General features: G+C 42.9%; 1 protein-coding gene across 1 annotated transcript in view; it reads left to right on the top strand.

Annotated features, from left to right (window-relative positions):
- The window catches only part of WIPI2 (WD repeat domain, phosphoinositide interacting 2), a gene marked incomplete in the record, with an annotated part of 1162476 nt that overhangs the window by 438992 nt on the left and 703346 nt on the right, over positions 1 to 20138 (top strand).

Genomic DNA, 20138 nt, shown 5'->3' with positions numbered 1-20138 from the left:
GTTCCCAGAGAAGAGGGTCCTTGGAGACCAGTTCTAGACCTCTCACACCTCATCCTTTTCCTCAAAGTGCCAACTTTTTGTATGCTTTCTCTGCAAACTCTCTTACCTCTCCTGCTCCCCAAGTCCTTTCTAGTCACTCTGGACATCAAGAATGCATACTTGCATATCCCTGTTCATCCACAATATAGGAAGTTTTTATACATTTATGTTGCTTCCTGTCATTTTCAGTTCTGTGCTTTGCCCTTTGGACTCTATGCTTAGCTCCTGTTATTGCCTTCTGCAGGCTCCAAAGAATACTGGTCTGCCCTTACCTGGATGACCTGCTAACTCAAACAGCCCACCCAGACACTCTAAAAGAAAGCCTAGCCTTCACTATTCCACTGCTTCAAGGCCAGGGGTTCACAATAAACTCCAGCAAGTCCTGTTTCCTGTTTCAATCCTTCCCAGGATCAGATTTTCCTAGGATGCAGAGTAAGAACAGACCAGGTGATGGCTGTCATCCCCTTCTCAAAAAGTGGAAACTCTGCTCAACTACTTCCACGACCTAATTCCCTTAACCTGCATCTCCGCCAGGGAGTACTTGAGTGTATTAGGGTTCATGGCATCACTGATTCCCATGGTACCCCAAGCCAGACTTCACATGTGGAAAATCCAGTGGGTTTTAAAAACACTCTGGAGCCAGCATGCCCATCCCTTGGAATTCTTACTTACAATTCCCCCTTGCATAAAGAGAAATTAATTGGTGGTTTCAACAGATTCAACTGAATCCAGGGCTTCCATTTCAACAGCAGACCCAGTTCAGGAACTCTACACAGATGCTTCAGACTTGGGGTGGGGAGCAACTCTGGGTTGACCAAAAGTCCACAATCTTTGGTCTCCCTCAATCAAAAAGCCAACATATCAATGTAAAAGAAATGAAGGCTTTGATCCTGGCCCTTTCAGCCTTTCTCTCCTTCCTTCTCCCAGGTCCCCTGAAGATACTCACAGACAACACTACAGTTCTGTGGTATGTGAACAAACAGGGGGGCACCAAGTCTTACCTGCTCTGCAGGTTGGCCCTTCAAGCCTGGGAGATTGCCTCTCAACCATAGATTTTGTTGCAAACAGTTTATATTCATTCAGCTCAAAATGTGTTGGCAGACACGCTCAGCAGGTCCATGACACAAGCCCATGAATGGATGCATCACAGGGATGTGTTTCTGGATATTCTGTACTCGTGGGGTACTCCTCAAAAAGATCTATTTGCCTCCCCCATGAACAGACAATTTTTGTGCCAGAGATCCAGACCCTCTAGTATGGAAAGTGGATGCCCTATCCTTCTCATGGAAGGAGATATTTCTTGATGCATTCCCCCCTTTATACTCATCCAAAAGGTCTTGCTGAAGATACAGCAGGATAAGCCAAAATTATGCTGGTGACCATATTTTGGCCAAGACAGCACTGGTTCCCTCCTCTTCTGCATTTAGCCAAGGTCAGTCATCATAAGTTACTCCACAGAGTGGATCTACTCACACAAGACAATGGGTCACTTATCCATCCACAGCTGCCTTCCCAGAGTCTAACTCTGTGGGTGATCGGCTTTTGATCCCTTTCCAACACCTTTTTTTTCTGAGGACTTGCTTCTAGTCCTGCAGGAGGCCAGGAAACCCAACACTGGGAGATCCTGTTTAATCCAAATGGCAGACATTCTGGATCTCGTGTCTAAAGAAGGACTTAGATCCATTTTCACCAGACATTCCAACAGTTCTTTCCTATCTGTGTGAGCTACTTATGGCTGGGTTGGCTTACTCTTCTATTAAAGCTCATCTATTAGCAAGTTCAGCATTTCTACCTTTATCTTGTCCTCTAGCTTCTAGGATGGAAATTAAGCTCTTCCTCAAAGGTGCCCTTCCCATTATACCTCCCAGGAAACCTATTCCTCCTCCATCCTGGGATCTAAATTTTGTTCTGGAAAAACTCACTCAGGCTCCTTTTGAGCCTGCAACATCAGCTTCCTTAAAATTTTCTATGTGGACAACAATCTAGTTAGTAGCCATTGCTTCTGACAGAAGAGTCTCTGAACTCCAAGCCCTTATGGCTTGCCAACCTTTTCTCATTTTCCACAAGGACAGGGTATCTCTCCATACTAACCCTTCCTTTATGCCCAAGGTGGTTAATGATTTGTCTCTAAACTAATCTATCTATCTCCCCACCTTTTTTCCTAACCCTAAAAACCCTAGTGAAAGGGTACGTCATTCCCTGGATGTGCACAGACAACTCAATTTTTATCTGGACAAAACCAAACCTATTAGGAAAACTGAACAACTGTTTGTTTCCTTCCACTCCAGGGTTCTGGGAAAACCAGTCTCCAAACAGACTATTTCTCCTTGGATCTCTAGGGCCATTTCTTACATTTATGTCTCCCATGGGCAGACACTTCCTACCCCTGTGAAAGCTTATTCCACTAGAACAGTAGCCTTTTCAGTGGCTTTTTTTTCAAAGGTCTGGACACTGTATATATTCTGGAAACAGCCACATGGTCTTCTGTCCATGCTTTCACCAAACATTACAAACTGGACAGGTCCAGAGCAGGATTTGTCAGGGCAGTCCTGCATGGGTTCATAGAAATCTTCTCTGCTCCATCCTCATGAGCTTTCGTACTCTCTCAAAGGTTAAAAATGCTATAACATATAGATGTCCTTCTCTTCCATTTTGCAGTATTCTATCCCAACCTCCTACCCCCTTGGTGTTTGCTGGATGATGTGATATACCTCATATCCTTGGGCTGGTGTTCTGACAAGGGCATTCAGTTCTGAGGAATGGTACATGCCGACCTTACCTTTATGGCCTATGTTGCCTGCCTTGCTATGTGCAATGTCGCACTTACCATGCAGTAGCAAATGTTTTTTGTATACTGGCCAGACGTTCAGGTCACCTAGGTGGGGAATCCCAAAGGTTAAGAATACTGCAACATGGAAGAGAAGGGCATCTATTGTTATGGTAAGATTTTACACAGCTATTCTGTACTACTGATTATTCTGGCTAACTCCTGTGGTTTTATGCATCTCTCAAGCATTTGCCTGTGGAACAGCGCAAAAGGTTTCATCGGCAGTGTCTGTGTGCTTTATTATCAGAAGAATGAGAAGTAGAGTCCCCTTCTGCTTGATGGCTCCCTGTTTGTTGGTCAAACTTTGTATTTCCTCCTCAGCCTGTTTAGACTGATCCTCCAGCAAAAGGAACATTTTGGAGACAACAAGATACAGCATCTTGAATCTCACAACTAGCATTTCTGCATTCCTTGATTACTGGGATAAATTTATCTTTTCTGTCAAGTGTACAGCAAATAATCATTTTCCTCAAACACTCTGTCTCCAACTATTTATATTTTTCCTTTTTGCCACAGTTTTGTCAGGATCAATTATTTCTGCTTGTCGGTTTGCATCTTTACTAATACAGGTCTTGGCTAGATTTGGAGTGTGCCCTTTCAATTAACAGTTACTGCTGTGGAATTCCAGTCTTGTTTATTTGTGCCTTCATAAATCAATAACAATCTGTTCCTTCTAGTTTCTCTGGTACAGCAGAAAATCTCAGATTTTCTCTTCGTGTTCTGTCCTCTAATTCTACCATTTTTTGAAACATCTTTTCTTGATCAGTCCCAGACTCATCCAGCCTTTTCTTCATTTCAACCTCTGATTTTTACAGTTTTATTAGCTCATCTGAATATCTGTTTAAATCTTCTTAGATTTTTCCTGCAGTTTATTTGAGTTGAAATACTCAAGTGTTTCATAGGATCATAGGAGGTTACTAGTAGGCTGTTGACCCTGAGGTCATTTCAAGCATAGCCCATTTCATCCCAATGTAATACCATAGATACTGTAGTCAATACCCAGGATTGTATTTATTAATGACTGCCCATGTTCAGGAGAGTTGTGGGCGCTACCCCCAGTAAGAATCTTGTGGTGCCTCACCCAGGTTCGTTTTGAACAGTGTCTTAGATGTGCTCTGCTTTACATGAATTGGGACCCTATTCCAAAGACACGGCAGTTGCTGGGAGACCAATCTGTCCCTCCAGCACATCCTATTCAAGTCACAGGCCATGTTTAGGTCCCTGGAACAGGTATCTCTAATCCCAGGCTTTCTCAGTTTCTTCTTTGATGGCATCCAGGCCGTATACTCATTAGCCGGTAACCAAATTTACTAAAAGTGGCAGAGTTCCTGGCCCTTGTGTTTGTTTGTTGTTTCACACAGGGAGAATGGAAGTTAAGCTGTTGATCACTGTGCAGCCATCTTGGAAAGTCCTTAAGGAAATTATTATTTTGAGCTGGTATATAGAAACTGAATTGCATATGACACAGTAAAGTCCTAGAAGTTCAATACTGTTGGCTGCCAAAATGCAATTACTAGAAAATAGAAATCAAAAATGAAACAAAAACAACTGTAATATAATTTTTGAGTTTTATAATGGAGATAAAAGAAATGGAGTTGGTATCTTTAAAAAAGGGAAAGAAAAAAGCATATAATTAAATGAAATTTGTGTGAATTGTATATACAGAATAATGTTCAGGAGGAGTAGTGATGTTTCAGGGAAGGCAGGGCTTAAGCAATCCATGCAGCGTTAAATTGTATAACGATTTAGATATAAATTGTATGTGTATAATACATGAAAAAAAATCTTTAGTCGTTGATTTTCTCCTTTATAACTGAATGTGTGCAAGTGTCACTATGTAATATACAATGTTAATAAAAAAGTAAAAAAAATTGCTTCAGGGGACTTGGGCTTAAAATACCCAGTATCCAATAAAGTGGGCAATGTTTTCCAGACCCCCCCCCACACACACATCATAAAAGAGCGTTCAGTTTGGACAAACTCCCAAATTAGATATCTTTACAGCATCCTGTAAATGTCTTCAGCCCTTCAGACCGCATCCATCCATTGACTCACCCAACCTCCATAGATGGAATCCAGAGCAATGGATAAATTTGGGAGTCATGTTGTCATATCGTCCTTAAGGGCACTCGACTGTCTTACACAGTGTGCGTTTCCTAAGGAAGAAATTGCTGATAAGATGCACCCTACATTGCAGGAGTTATTGGATGATCATTGATTGAAAAGTTTAAGACTTGAGCAACTGCTTTGCCAAACATGAACATCCTTATAGTCTGCATTTTGTATAAGCAACAAAATTTGGTATTGCCTTGCACAGCCAATCCTGACTACATCTTGTAGATCTTGCTGAGAAAACCAAAGTGACATTTTTAGATTCCCCTTTACTGTCTCATTTTTGTCAAGGACATGATTCTGCAGCATCTCAAAAATATAGATAAACAGAGTAAGGTCGTCACTGTTGTGGGTGTTAAATTTCACCCTCCACATAGTTCTTCTAGCAGAACACAGAAGTCAGTGTAGCATGCGCTTAAGGTGCGGCATTCAGCAGCAGCAGCAGGGAAGTGCTAGAAAGATTTAATCCTTTCAGTATGATTTGCTGCTGGATTGTGGACAAAAAGATTGGGGTTCTCCATGATCGTCAGGAGGCTGCACTTGGCTCCATCTTGTCTCACAGCCCTTGCTGGAAGCAGTTGATGTACTTCCTTCATCGAATATGAAGTTTGACTGTAGAAACACAAAATGTAGTTTAGAAAAGAAAAAGAACCGCAAATAAAAGAACTCGCAAGCTTTTATATCTGATGACGCACTTCTGGTAGTATTAAAATTCATTAAAATGTAGTAAATTATTCACGTAGTAGTTCAGAGCTATAGCTGAGTATTCAACTGCAGTATTGTCATTCACTTCTAAATGACAGTACTACACTGTTTTTTAATCAGTATCTGCCTGTTGCACCCCATAACAGCTTGCACCCTTTAGGTGCTGCCCCTTTTGCCCCAGCCTAGCAATGCTTGAGTAGTAGTCAGGTGAACTGTTGCAGTTTGTAGTATTTACTGAACAGTACACTACCCTTTTTCATTTTGTATACTCTCTCCCAAATGAGATAATAAATGCAGTCATGTATATGAGATAAACTTTCTTGAAGTAAATTTGTCAGTTACACCTAATAAGGTTAATCACTATTGTGTGTGTGTGTGTGTGTTTATGTATGTGTATAAAGTAACACATTTTATTTGCTGTTCTTCTGATGAGATGTTAAACTTTGGTCCTGTTTACCTGAGTTGGTGAAACTCAGGTTAATGTAAAAGATTTCATGATACTTAATGAAAACAGTAGGAGAAGTTCCCTGGTACCTTGGCTAAATTTTCTGTAGACAGTATGAATACTACCTCTGATTTCCCTTAAACAGAGGCCATTACATTATATATTATTAGATATAAGTTATCAATTCTTAAAAGTTGTAATAAATTAAAAAGTTGAGTAGTGATGGACCAAAATTTATGAACTTTGCTCTTTTACATTCTTTACTGCTTTTATTGCCCAGCAGTAATGTTTGTTATTAATTTGGGAACCCTCCTAGAGAGAGACTGTGCATTTTGTATTTTTTCTTGGACCTTGCAAGAACATCCACTCATCATCACCACCTGCACTTGCCTTGCTCTGTAAGTAAGTTCTTAGGGCATAGTAACTCTTTTTAGACTCCAACAGGAATATAGTAAAAATTAGTTTAGTTGTTTTCTGTATTTATTTGAGACTGTCCTGCAGTGTTGTTTTAAATACTTCCTGTGATTTTAAACTCTAAAGTAACTGTTTGTGTACTGTGTATTGTCTTGTTCTTTTATTAATTATTAAATATATTTATCTTTGTGGCTGATATTTGCAAGACATATTTAAGCACTTAGAGTACTTGTATATCTATTTGGTGTCATTGTACAGGCCACTCCAGTAGCTTTGATTGGTCAGACTAACATTTGGATTAATAGTAACATTACACAGTAGGATTGGACGCCCTTTGGTTAAGGGCCTTATAGTAGCTGATAAAGATGGCTGGTGGCAGCTGGAACTACCCTATAGTCAGGGCAGAAGGGGACATAGTAAACCTGTGCCACCCTTCTTTGCGTGTGTGTATGCTTGTATATAAATCAAACCTCAGAGTATGTGTGTGTGCGCGCACACAAGACTGTGCATCTGAGACTGTGTGTGTGTGTGAGATGGTGTGTCTGAGACTGTGTGTGTATATGTGTGAGTGTTGAGTGTGTGTGTGTGAGAGTGTTGAGTGTGTGTGTGTGAGAGTGTTGAGTGTGTGTGTGTGAGAGTGTTGAGTGTGTGTGTGTGAGAGTGTTGAGTGTGTGTGTGTGAGAGTGTTGAGTGTGAGAGTGTTGAGTGTGTGTGTGTGAGAGTGTTGAGTGTGTGTGTGTGAGAGTGTTGAGTGTGTGTGTGTGAGAGTGTTGAGTGTGTGTGTGTAGAGCGTTGAGTGTGTGTGTGAGAGTGTTGAGTGTGTGTGTGTGAGAGTGTTGAGTGTGTGAGAGTGTTGAGTGTGTGAGTGTTGAGTGTGTGTGTGTGTGTTGAGTATGTGTGTGTGTGTGTTGAGTGTGTGTGTGTGTGTGTGTGTTGAGAGTGTCTGTGTGTGTGTTGAGAGTGTCTGTGTGTGTGTTGAGAGTGTCTGTGTTGAGAGTGTGTGTGTTGAGAGTGTGTGTGAGTGTTGAGAGTGTGTGTGTGTGAGTGTTGAGAGTGTGTGTGTGAGTTAGACTGTGTGTGTGTGTGCGAGAGTGTGTGCATGCATGAGGGCGAGAGTGAGTGTGCGTGCAAGAGAGTGCGTGTGTGTGAGAGCGTGCGTGTGAGTGAGAGCGTGCGTGTGAGTGAGAGCGTGCGTGCGAGAAAGTGCTTGTGTGTGAGAGAGAGAGTGCGTGCGTGTGCGCGCGAGAGAGTGTGCGTGCATGAGAGAGAGTGTGCGCGCGCGAGAGAGTGTGCGCAAGTGAGAGTGATAAGAGACTTAGGGACAGAGGTGGATAGTGGTCTCACCTTCGATAACCACATCACCACAACAGTCAGGAAATCCTTCTATGTGGCACTTCTCATGACTAAGGTCTTTTCATCCAGAAAAAAGGATGTCATTGTCCCACTGTACTCATCCCTCATTAGACCCATTATAGAATATAGCTCCCCATTTGGTATGTACCTCTCAAGACATCTGCAACAACTGCAAAGGCTGCAGAGATACCTCACTAAAAGAATCACAGGCCTAAAGCAGATGTCTTATGGTGACCGTCTAAAAAAAAAAAAAAAAAAAAGAAAAGTCCAGCTATACTCTGTCGCATATCATCTACTCACAGGTGATCTCTGCTTAACATACAAGGCCATGTCAAACTCAGAGGTGTTGGACATGCTACACTTAAATAAATCCCAGTCCCTCAAAGACACACTCTCGGGATCTAAACCTTGTCATCACAATGAACAAAACATGCTGGAGGGATAGGTTCCTGACCCAGAGACTCCCCAGACTCTGGAATAGACTGCCCATACATGTCAAGCAGAGCGTCTCTTTGGCCCTCTTCAAAAGGAACTTTTGACGATTGGATGGGAGATGGGAAATTCACCCCGGGGATCACATCAGTCGCCCTGCTAGACAGGGGTCCAGGGAGGTAAATATTGTGGGAAGAAATAGCCAGGGAATTGTTATGGCTAAGCTCGTATAGGCCCTAGAGCCGATAGCCTCGTACCAACCTATGAAACTGTGTGTTACATAACAGAGCAGTGTCATTTTTAGTGCATATTCTCTCTACATACATTTATCAGTTTCTTTTTTTTTCGTTATTTGTTTTAAATTTCTTCCTCCCTGTCTTTCTTTCTTTGTTTCCTTCTAAACACTCTGAATCCTCAGATTGCTGAATGCTTCCATCCAGATTTGCAAAGTTGTCAGGGGCATCATCTTGTTTCATAGTTTTTTTGAATGATCTTCACAGGCAATGGATAAATAATTTCCTAAATGTGTTCTATTTGCTTTTTGCCTAACATTATTTGTCTCACCAGTCCAGTCATTAATATATGCAACAACAGTCCTGCAAACCGTTCCAAATACACAAGTGCAATCATCATCAATAAGTCTAGATTTACTTCTAATAATGGTAAGCAAAAATCATCCAACTTTTTTCATGAGGAGCGGACTTAGGTCAACTGGTGTCCTAGGCAAAAGGGCTCCACAGCACCCACCCCCACAACACCTGGTGCCCCCATCCTGGTCTACCTACACCAAATAAATACTTGAAAAGTGCCCCTGCTACAGTGGAGCCCTAGGCGGCCGCCTAGTTGGCCTATGACTAAGGCTGGCTATGTGAGGAACACAGATCACCAGTGTTATCAGGTGTTTCCTTTAAGTATGCATAGTATTTATTACACTGTACAAGATTTGTGCTTTAGCAAATTATTAGTGGCATACTCATTTAATGAATCCATATTCAGCTTCAAACAAATATGCCACTTGACCACGAGAAGGACATGCAGACTCCACACAGAAGGCGCTCCAGCCGAGAATCGAACGGGAGAACCTGTTGATGTGAGGCGACAACGCTACCGCTTCACCACTGCGGCTTAGTGAAAACTCAAATAAAACTTCTCTTACCAGTCAACTCCACAGTAAGTCACAAACCAAGGTAGGATTGTTTGGATAAGCTCTGGATTTAATAGAGAATCCTTTATCACTTTAGTAATCAAAATCATTAACCACAGAATTCAAAGAGAACATGAATCAAATTCTACGAGAAAAACCACACAAGCAATATACAACAGAAGTATGTACAGTAAGTTGTTCTGATCGTACAGTTTCTGAAAGTCAGATAAAAACTGTAATTTTTTTTCGTTGTGCACAGTAGCTTTTGCTCATTATTGCTTGCAGTCGCACTTCTTTTTAACAGTAAAGATCAGTAAATCACAAACCAAGATAGAATTGTTTGGATAAGATCTGGATTGTCCTCGCTATAGTCTGTGTGATTTTATAGCTGACTAGGCCCCATTGGGATGGCTAGAACTTGCCTGTCTAAAACCCATCTCTTTCTAACAATCAACATTGAAAATTAAAGGTAAAGCAACAAAATGTCAATCAAAGTAAACAAAGTAAATCTTCTTGTCAACAGGCTTTCCCTTCCTTAAAACAGTTGTAAAAAAATAAAATATAAATTCAAATAAAATTTCTGTTGCCAGTCAACTCTACATTAAATTATAAACAATGATAGGATTGTTATATAAGCTCTGGATTGTCCTCTCTGCAGTCTGTGTGAATTTATGGCTGACTAGGCCCCTCGGGATGGTGAGTTTAACTCTCTAAAACGTACCCCTGTCTAACAACCAACAGTGAAAATTAAAGGTAAGACAACAAAATATAAATCAAAGTAAATCTTGTCTACAAGCTGTCAATTCCTTCTTGCAAACAGTGAAAAACTGTGGTTTCTTCTTTCGGCTTTTCCCGGTTAGGGGTCGCCACAGCGGAACTCCAGTCTGCTAATGATTGCCAGTCGATTTTTATGGTGCCAGCCCGATGCTCAACCTTCAACGAAGGCACGCCCATTCACGCATGTCTTTCGAACACCACTCGACCGCGGGGATGATATGCAGACTTCTCACAGAAGGCGCTCCAGCCGAGAATCGAATGGGAGAACCTCTTGCTGTGAGGCAACAACGCTACCGCTGCACCACCGCAGCGTAGTGAAAACTCAAATAAAACTTCTCTTACCAGTCAACTCCACAGTAAGTCACAAACCAAAATAGGATTGTTTAGATAAGCTCTGGATTTAATAGAGAATCCATTATCACTTTAGTGCTTCAGGATTCACTTCAAGTCATCTCTTTCACTTTTCTGTCATCCTTTGTGAGATTTTTGGGACATTGTTAGGATTCTTTTAGTGTTTTACTGAACTTCCAGCCTTTCTTTATTCAGATGTTTTGTTTATTTAGTCATGGCAGTAGCTTCTACCTTAAGTTTGCAAAATGTTTAATTTTGTATATAGTTGCTTTTTCTTGCAGTTGTTACCCGTACTTGAATGCAAATCAAAAAGTGTTTGTGAATCCTTTTCATTGATGAAAAGACATGTAGTGCATATATACTTGTGGGTATTCAGGCATGCACCTTGAGTGCAGAAACTTAGAAAGCCATGGGAAGGGGGTACAAAAAATGATTTGTTGGTTGTGCCACCCAATGCAAGATATCTCTCAAAATCAGCTGATATATTATGTACTGTTGTAAGGAGGTGATAGAGGGAAAGATAGTGTTGAGCAGGACAGCGGTGTAGTTAAGGGGAGCAGGCATACTTATGATGGTGGTGAAAGTGAAATTCTTTAGTTACTGAGAAGGGAAAATCTATGTGGAGTAATGTCACAAAGGAGGAATTTCAAACTAATTTTTGGGAATTCTCATGTGTAAATGGCAAAGATAGATTAGGTTTTGAATGCTGTGGCTCCACATTTTGATAACCCTGTCAGATTTTGTGATTATACCTGATGCTGTTGACTTGCTTGTTGCTGAACACCACAGTACTGATTTGGCAGTGTAAAAATATTGGTGTATCTAAAAAACAGAATTCTTATGAATAAAGTAAGGCATTTTCCTTCAAGGGAGTAAGTCCACTAAGTATGTCATTCTTTTTTTTCCCCAACATCCCCATATGTGTGGATGGGGCTTTACCCTTCCAACTGTGAGGTCACATTGACATGGAGGAAGCACATAGGAGTTGTTCCATAAAAAGCCATAAATATGGGCACAAAACCATCTACTTGGGAGGCAAGGCTGAGGGCTTGTCACTTGCAAAAACTTAAGTTCAAACTTTGCACTGCTACCATTCAAGTTTGTGTTACTCTGATTGTGTGAGATAACTGGTTTAACATTTGATGGTATGTTATTCAGTGAGATTAGGTGTATGTGATTTTTTCAGGCTTTTTATATTGCCTTGATCCACTACTGAATAATTCCATTAGTCTGCAACTCTCCAGTTCTTTCTAGTGCCCGAAGAACTCTGAGCTTTGAAGGACCCAAGCTGCTTATCTTGACAACTTTTTATTAATATCAATATAGAAGTTTGTCTTTTAAGTTTTATGGTTAGTCAGTGAATGTTTAGATACTGCTAGGTGCTTTTCTATTGGGATTTTTCCTTTGGCCTTGTTTTTGATAAGTCTTTTGAGTCCTGTTTTCTGTTTGGACCCTGCTGTTTTACTACCGCCATGGCTTTTAATTGAAGGTGCATTTCTGGGAAATAGCTGCTTTTAGCAGATTCACACTTAAGTTGCTCTGTTGCATGGAGACTTTCCTATAACAGTAGATATTGTATGTTTGTAACAGTTTTAATAAGTTCATTAAAAGGCAATGGCAGAATGCTCTTTGGAAGGTCTTCATGGATGAAAGGCTGGAGAGTGTGACACTGAAGCTTCAACTTAAACCAGAACCCCCATTTCCAGAAAGGTACAAAAAAAAATAATAAAATTGCATAAATGTGTGTGTGTATGAAATTAAAGAATTGTAAGGCAACTCTATTAGCTGTACCTATCCAAGTTCAGTGATGGCTTTCTCCTCTTGTTGCAACATTATTTGGAGTTCAGAAGCTGATGCCACTGTTGTGGTGGTCCATGATGCTTCATCTTCACTGTAACCTCCTTTTCTCTGTAGGGATCTCCACTGCTACTAGTGCGATCAATATCTTTGACATTGGGGGCTTTCCCATCTACTGCCATCAGCACACAGTCTGGATGTTGACTGCTGCAGGGCCTCCTACGCTTAATTCCCACAGAGTGCCTGGATGATGTATTTATTACTGCTTATTTTATGTATGTTTTATGCTTAGGCATAACCTATCAAGAAACCTAAATTTGAGGCTGCCTCTTACATTTATGGCAAACTATTCTTCTGTACCTCTGGACCTGAGTCCTGATTTTGGTGCCCTGATTTGCTTGGGATACTGACTGGCTGTGGTTACTGAGGCTTGCTGGATGTCCCTCCACTTAACAGGTGTTACCTCTGAAGGGCAGCATTTCTTATTTTTCTTGAGTCAATGTGTTCTGTACTTTCTCAGTTATTTACCTTAAATGTGATTCTGACTTACATCAGGCATTTGTCATTTTAGCCTTGGTTATTCCAGGTGCGGGGTGCATTTGTGAGTTATTTCTAAACATGAGGTGTTGAATTCAGGACAGTGGCTCAGAGCTAGCTGGTCAGTCAATTTCATAAGAGTGTTACATTTCCATTCTTCCTTTAAAGATCTGTATCCTCTTGGGTGTGAACTTCATCACTGACAAGCCTGCTTACCTGTTTGACCTTCTCTGGTATAACTGATGCTACTGTTTGATCTGAAGTAGTTTACTTCATTTGTCTTCAACTTGTGGGTATACGGATCCGAGCCATCAACTTTGCTAGCATCAGCTTTGAGCTCCAAACTCCTCACCATACCCATAATACACCTCCACTGCCTTCCTTCCCCAGATCTTGTTTGCCACAGTTTGCTTCTGCATCATGTTTTCTGAGCTCCAACTAGCAGTGCGTTTAAAACCTTTTTGTGAGTAGCTAATTTTCTATCAGTGTTAGTGTAGGTTCCCCTTCTCCTCCCCATCGCTTTGGCTTCGAGTGTTAGTGTTTTTAGGTAGTTAAAGTAGTTTGTTCTGTGGTCCCCCCCCCCCCAGTGTTTTCTATAGACTAGTGTGGTGAGTGTGTGTGTGTGTGATCTTTTAGAGAGAATTTGCCTGCCTTTTTTCAAGGCTATCTTTCTAACTTTAGCATGGCTGAAAAGCGTGCTTTCAAGCGCTGCACAGTGTGTGGCCATAAGCTATCCCCAGCGGATGGCCACACTCTGTGTGTTTTGTGGCTGGGTGTGGCTTACCTTAGTGTGGATTGTAGCATTTGTGCGGGCTTCAACCCCTGCGCCCTAAAGGATAGGAAGGCCAAGTTGGCCCTCAGAGGTCTTCTTCCGACTCTTTCCTAGTCTTCGGCTTCAGTCACAGCGGCTGCTGTGGCTGCCTCTCCCTCCTCTGGCTTCTTCTCCCTCCCAGGCTGAGACTCAACCTCCTGTACCAAAGTATGTGGTAGCGGAGCAGAAGAGCGGTAGAGAAAGTGAGAGAGAGTCAAAGACGAGGGAAAAGAGGAAGAGGTCCCCAGACCTCACTTCTCCAAGCAAGTCAGCATGGATTCGTAACTCCCCTTGGCTCCAATCTCAGAGGTTCTCCCCGGAGCCAGAGGAGACATGTCCAGCCTCTCGGGCCTCGGTGCCCTGACCCACCAGGTTGGAGTCCATGGCCTCGTCACAGTCCACCCGCTCCTTATCCGATATGGATCTGGATAAGATGATGAGGTGCTTTATCCACACAGATCCAAGTGGGTGTCTTGCTAGCCCCCCCTCCCTCTGGAGAGGGGAGCTAGTTTCCTTTCTTTCAACCCATTTCTCCTTCTCCAATCCAACCTTCGGGTTCAGAGTATTCGGATCCGAGCTTGGCTTTGGTCAGGGGTACCTGCTTCCTCGACGGCGACAGCTGCCTGGAGTGTTTCGGATCCGACCAGCTAGGTTGTGAGCCGCTCTTGGAGCAGGAGCATGGGTGTTGGATCTGCAGGAGTGGAACCTTTTCCATTGGCTCCGACTTTGTTGGGCCAGGTTCTCTCCCTCGGAGCTCTGTCCACCTAGGACCCGGCTCCGATTTTGGACCCGGGGAGACCGACCAACCTTATTGGTTCCTCAGGAGGTTCCCACTCCTTTGCCGTTTGATGTGGTAAAAAGGGTCCTCTCCGTCGGATCGAGACCCCTGACTGCCCCTTCGTACTCCTCCCAGCCCCCCCTCGGCTCTGTTTACGGTCCCCATCATCTTAGCAGATGGACAACCCGTGCTCAAGGAGCCCCAGACGATTCCCCCTGAGGAACAAACGGCTTGTGAGTGCCCCCAGGAGAGCCTCATCGGGGATGTGCCTCGCAAGCATACGTGTAAGAGGAGGCACTTGGACTCCCCCGAGTCCCTCATGGAAGACACGGACTTAGATGATGGAGAGGGTTCCCCAAGGTCACCTCCCAAGGATGTCGCCTTTGGAGACATCATGGAGATCCTGCGCCAGCGGGGAGGTTGGTCTGCCCCCAAACCCTCCTCTGATGAGTCTGTGTTCTTGGAGGCTGGCTTTCGGCACAGGCCCATCTACTTCCTGGGTGTCCCCTCCCATGGATCCTTAGGTGGATTTGGTCACCTCACGGGCATGGAAGGAACTGGACACCATGGAACCCATACCAAAGCAACCTGATAAGATCCTTAGCCCTCCCCTATAGATAAGCCATCTTGGAATAAGCACTCCCCCCGTGGATGCCCTGGTGGTAGCAGCGGCCACTAAGAAAGAACTTGTCCAGGAGAGTTTCTCGGTCCACCCTCCTGACTGAGAGTCACGGATGATGTACCGCCTAGGGAAGCAGGTATATGCTTCAGCTACCTTCTCGATTAGGGTGCTGAATTACTTGGCTTATGTCACTAGACTCCAGCGCGACCTAGTCAAGGAGCTGGAGGAGTCTCCCCCCAAGTCCATGTCGCAGGAGGACAAGGCTTCGTTCTCCGCGAGGATGGCCTCTCTAAAAGTGGTATCTAACGCGTGACTCCTTTCCCATGCAACGGAAGGAGCGGCTGGGTCCGGTGTGTCCATGAGGCGTAACGCCTGGCTCAGGTTATGTTAATTTTCCGAACCCTTCAAGGTGTCATTTGCCAATGCCCCTTATGACGGCTCTACACTCTTTGGTAAGACTATCAAGGAGACATTAGTCCAGAGTGAGAAGGACGGGAAGACACCATCTGCCGTCGGGATCCGCTTCTCTAACCCTCAAAGGTCCTTTTCCCAGAACCAGAAAGGGCAAAAGAAGATGCGGTTCTGGAAGTCACAGTATTCCTGGGACACACTGGGCTCTTCTTCCCACAGAGGCAGAGGGGGTCCGCAGAACTTCAGGTCAACCGTCCCTCCCTCCTTATAGGTTCATAGGTAGGTACTAGGCTATCTGCCCGAGGGCATTTTTAAGCCTAGCCAGAGTGTGTCGACTTTTGCCGCCCCCATTGATTAATTAACTGAGCCTCTGTCAAGCAGAGCCAATGAAGTGATCCCAGGGGTGTATTTTCGGTTACCCATCCACTCGTCAAGGCCTCTCTTGAAGAGTGCTAGTGATGTGCTCTGGCTAATGTAGTTAGGAATTTTGTTCCAAAGCATGGGGAGTCTCTGACAGGAATCTATCCCTCCAGCCTGTTCTATTTATTGTTGTGGTGAGGTTTAGCTCACTAGAACGCGTGGCTCTGGTGACTTGGATTTCTTTAAGTGGAGCATGTCCATCAATTCTGAGTTGGACATGGCTTTGTAAGTCAGGCAGAGATCACCTCTGAGTAAGCGGTGGACCTTTCCCCGGTCCTTGACACATGATCAGCCTACGGGCTGCAGTATATGTCACAAGTATATATTTCAGGTCGGGTTCTCAGTATAATTTCAGCAAACTTGGTCTGGGGAAGGAAGGCAATGGAGGTGTATTATGAGTAAGGGGAGGAGTTTGGAGCTTGGAGCTGATGCTAGCAAAGTTGCCAGCACGGATCCGATACAGATCCGTATTCCCACAGGTTGAAGACAAATGAAGTACAACTACTCAGACGGAACGTTATGCTGAGTACATAACTTCTTTTTTCTTAGAGAACTCTCTTCTAGGTGGTTATACTCTCTAGATTTAGGCTTTCAAAACTTCAGACTCTCATTTGTAGAAAACAATACCTAATCTTTCATAAGGATAAGGCGTCCTTTAAAAGAATGTAGATTGCCTTTAGAAAGTGGCTTGTGAGTTCTGTCCATTCATCTGTTTGTTTGTGGGAAAAGAAACTGTAAGAGAGAGAGACAGACCGACAGAATTTGAATTGAGTGCATGAGTTCAGGAAGACCAGAGTTGGAGATTTCTCTGCCTGACAACTGCATGCCTTCCAAGTGGGTTGCCAGATGCACTTAAGGTGACCTAGTAACTGCTGTCTGATGTTGGGAATACAGCACCCTACACTGTGCTTTGTTTCAGGAATGTGTCCATTGCCTACATCGTTGCCACTCCCACCAAGAATTGTATCAACCACAAGAATTGGGCTTAATTGTAAGACAGTATTTCCTTGGCATTAGATTGTTGTTGCAGTAGCCATTACTATATGGACGTATCCTGCAGATGATACCATAGTTCCAGCCAGTCTGCACAGCTTCAGGACCCTTCCTAGAACATGCCATTTGTCTTCACTTAGCACAAGAGGACATGCTAGTATAATTGAGATGTATGGGATTGCCAAACTCGGAATATTCTTGTCATTGGTATGATTATGCAGACTTTCATTAGCTTTAGTGGCTGCATCTGCACAGATGACAGGCAGGTAAGTACTCTGTAAGGGATCTTTCTTTCTTATTTGGAGATTTTTCTAAAACTTTTTTGTCTCTTATGCGTGTCAGAAAGGACAAATGTTCTTGTGGAAAACAAATTCCGAACGAATACACACATTCTTGTTGTTTTTTTGAGTAATGTCAAATATGTCTGTCCTTTATTCCTAAAATAGTCAGGATTAGGGTTAACTCCCTCAAAATTTTTCTTAAACATCTTGGAGATTTAGCCAGAGCAACCATGTTGTCCTACTCCCCCAGTAGCAGACTTGTCCTGTCGGCCTTAGAAGAAAAAGAAGTTGGCAAGAGAGGTGAGTGAGCCGGGCATCAACCTCTGCCATACTGTTTGAGACAGATGACTCAGCTGAAGCACTTACGCTGCTCTCTGACCATCAGTATGCCTCAGCAGGGCTCTCCAGCATGTCTCCTCTGAAGGCTGCTGCGGGCTGGGAAACTTACGTGTCCTAACAGACTATTTGTCCAGCGTAGTTGCCCAAGAAGGGACAAACTCTCTTCTTGTTTCAGGGAAAGGGAGGCATGCAACATGCACTATTGAAGGATGATATTTTAGGGGGTTGCTTATGGAGACCATGCATCATGAGACTCCAGAGACGTCCACTCAAAAGACAAAAAACTCGTCCCCCCCCCATGTTTCAGAGGATACTATTTATTCAAATTTACCAAATGAGATTTCCTTTGGTGATACGGTCTCCAAAATTAATTTTTTTTTAAGTGGGAGGGAAAAGAGGTTAGGTGCTTTGGAGGATGATTTCATTGCAACCTCAATTTCTCCAGACTCTCAGCCTCCAGCTCCAAAGAAGCCCAATAGGGTGTGTACAGTTACAGATACTCATAAGTTTCTCTATAAGAACCCTGTTGCAGACCCTTTCATTATTTTTCTACATAGTTTCTCAGATCTCTTTGGGTGCAGCATCTTCGTCCTTTATCCATTCCAATTCATGCCTTTAGTTTTGTAAAGTAGGAACTCATTTGGTGGATCAGTAAAGTTCTGGTAAGTCCAGGTCTTCCATTCTCCCTCCACCATTCCATCTAGTGTACCACAGACTTTACATGGGGTTGGTTCTTAAGGAGCCAAGGCCCAAGGGATTTTGGAACTACACTTCAGACAGAAACATACAAATCTGAAAGAGATGGTGGCTCTGACAGATGTTCTGAAGGCACTGAATCACCTTTAGATTAGTGAGGACCTCTGTTAGTGGAAACGGGATTAGACCATCATGCATGGATGCTACATTTAATGGTCTTCCTTGAGGCTGTCCACCTGTGCAGGAAGTAGATCTGTTTGCCTTCTGGTTCAGCAGACAACTAGATCAATTCTATTCCAAGACACATTCCAGAAATGCCTGGAAACTAGATCCCGTCTCATTCACTTGGACAGGAATATTCCTCGATGTTCCCCCAGCTTAATCTAATAACCAGAGTCTTCCTAAAAATCAAGAAGGACTTTCCAGAGATGTTTATGATTACTCCCCTTTGGCACAGGCAACATTGATTCTCCCTTCTAATGCATTTGGCTAGGGGCATTTACATAAAGCTGCCTTACAAAGTGGACTTGCTCACACAGAGCAAGGGAATCATTAACTCATTCTTGCATTATAAATTTCAAGCTAGCTGTATGGATAATTGGTGATGAGTACATGCAATAGATGTTGAAGGAGGTAAGGAAACCTGCTTCTAGAAAATCATACTTAGCTGAATGGAAAGATTTTCAAGTTGTTTCCATAGTAAAGAACATGATCCATCCTAAGAGGGGGGTACCAGTTATTTCTAGTAGCTGGGTGAATTGCTGAATTCAGGCCTTGCATGCACTTCAACTAAGGTACATCTCTCTGCCATTTACTTACCTGCCACTGGATCCCTCTCCCTCTTTATTCTTTATCTCAAGTTGAACAAGTTTTAAAGAAGGTTTTACATATCAAACCACACAGGAAAAGGGTGGCACATTTTTTCTACGACTTGAATTTAATTCTGGAGAAGATAACTTTATCTTCTTCTGAGCCTGCAGTCAGCTCTTCTTGTTTGGAAGGACTGTCCTGCTTATTGCTCTGACCTGTGCTAAACAGTTATCTGAATTGCAGGCCATTTAGTAATGCTAACCATGGAGAAATCCCCTCTTAGACTGTGGTCCCTCTCCATCCACCCTTCTTGAGCTTTGGCAATTATCCCATGTAGTAATGGCTATTCCAGCAATAGTCTAACACAGAGCATAGTACAGGTGGGTAATTTACTTACAGTAAGTGTTGCAGTACTTGCATCCTCCCTCCATCCCCTGTTTTTCCACCTTCCCTTGTGAGTAGGGTTACCACCTGTCCCACTTTGCGAGGGACAGTCCCTTTTTAGGCAGTTGTGTCCTGCAAAAAAAAATTGTAAAAATGGCAAATGTCCTGAGATTTTAGCACAAAATGATTTCCTATATTTTATGTAATAGTTGTATAAAACAGTTATTCTGTATCTGAAACACCTAAATGCTATAAGAAACAGAATAAGCAACTAAAATGCTATAAGAATAAGCTTTTATTTAGGCAAAAAAGTGAAGTTCTGTAATTTGTACTGGCCCGTGGGTATGTTTCGGCCTGCAAAACGTGATGTTTGTAACAAAAATGTCCCTCTTTGGGCATTTGAAAAGGTGGCAACCCTACTTGTGAGATTGGAGTATTCTTTTACTTTTTCTTTTCTGACATGATTTTCCTTAGAGCTTTAGACCTCAGCCTCCCTATTTGAGGCCAGAAGGCTCCGAGTTTTGGTATGTCCTTGCATCCTTTTTATACTAGCATGTCCCCTTTTGCTTAAGGATGGACATATGGTGCACAGTTGGAAGGAACTTGAAGCTTTGTGGACTGGCCAGATGTATGGTATCCTTAAGTCCTATAATAATAATG

Source organism: Protopterus annectens, chromosome 12.part0 (genome assembly GCF_019279795.1).
Source record: "Protopterus annectens isolate FY-2018-M chromosome 12.part0, PAN1.0, whole genome shotgun sequence".
NCBI lineage: Eukaryota > Metazoa > Chordata > Ceratodontiformes > Protopteridae > Protopterus > Protopterus annectens.
Note: the sequence above shows the minus strand (reverse complement) of the source record. Positions and strands in the feature narration are given on the sequence as shown.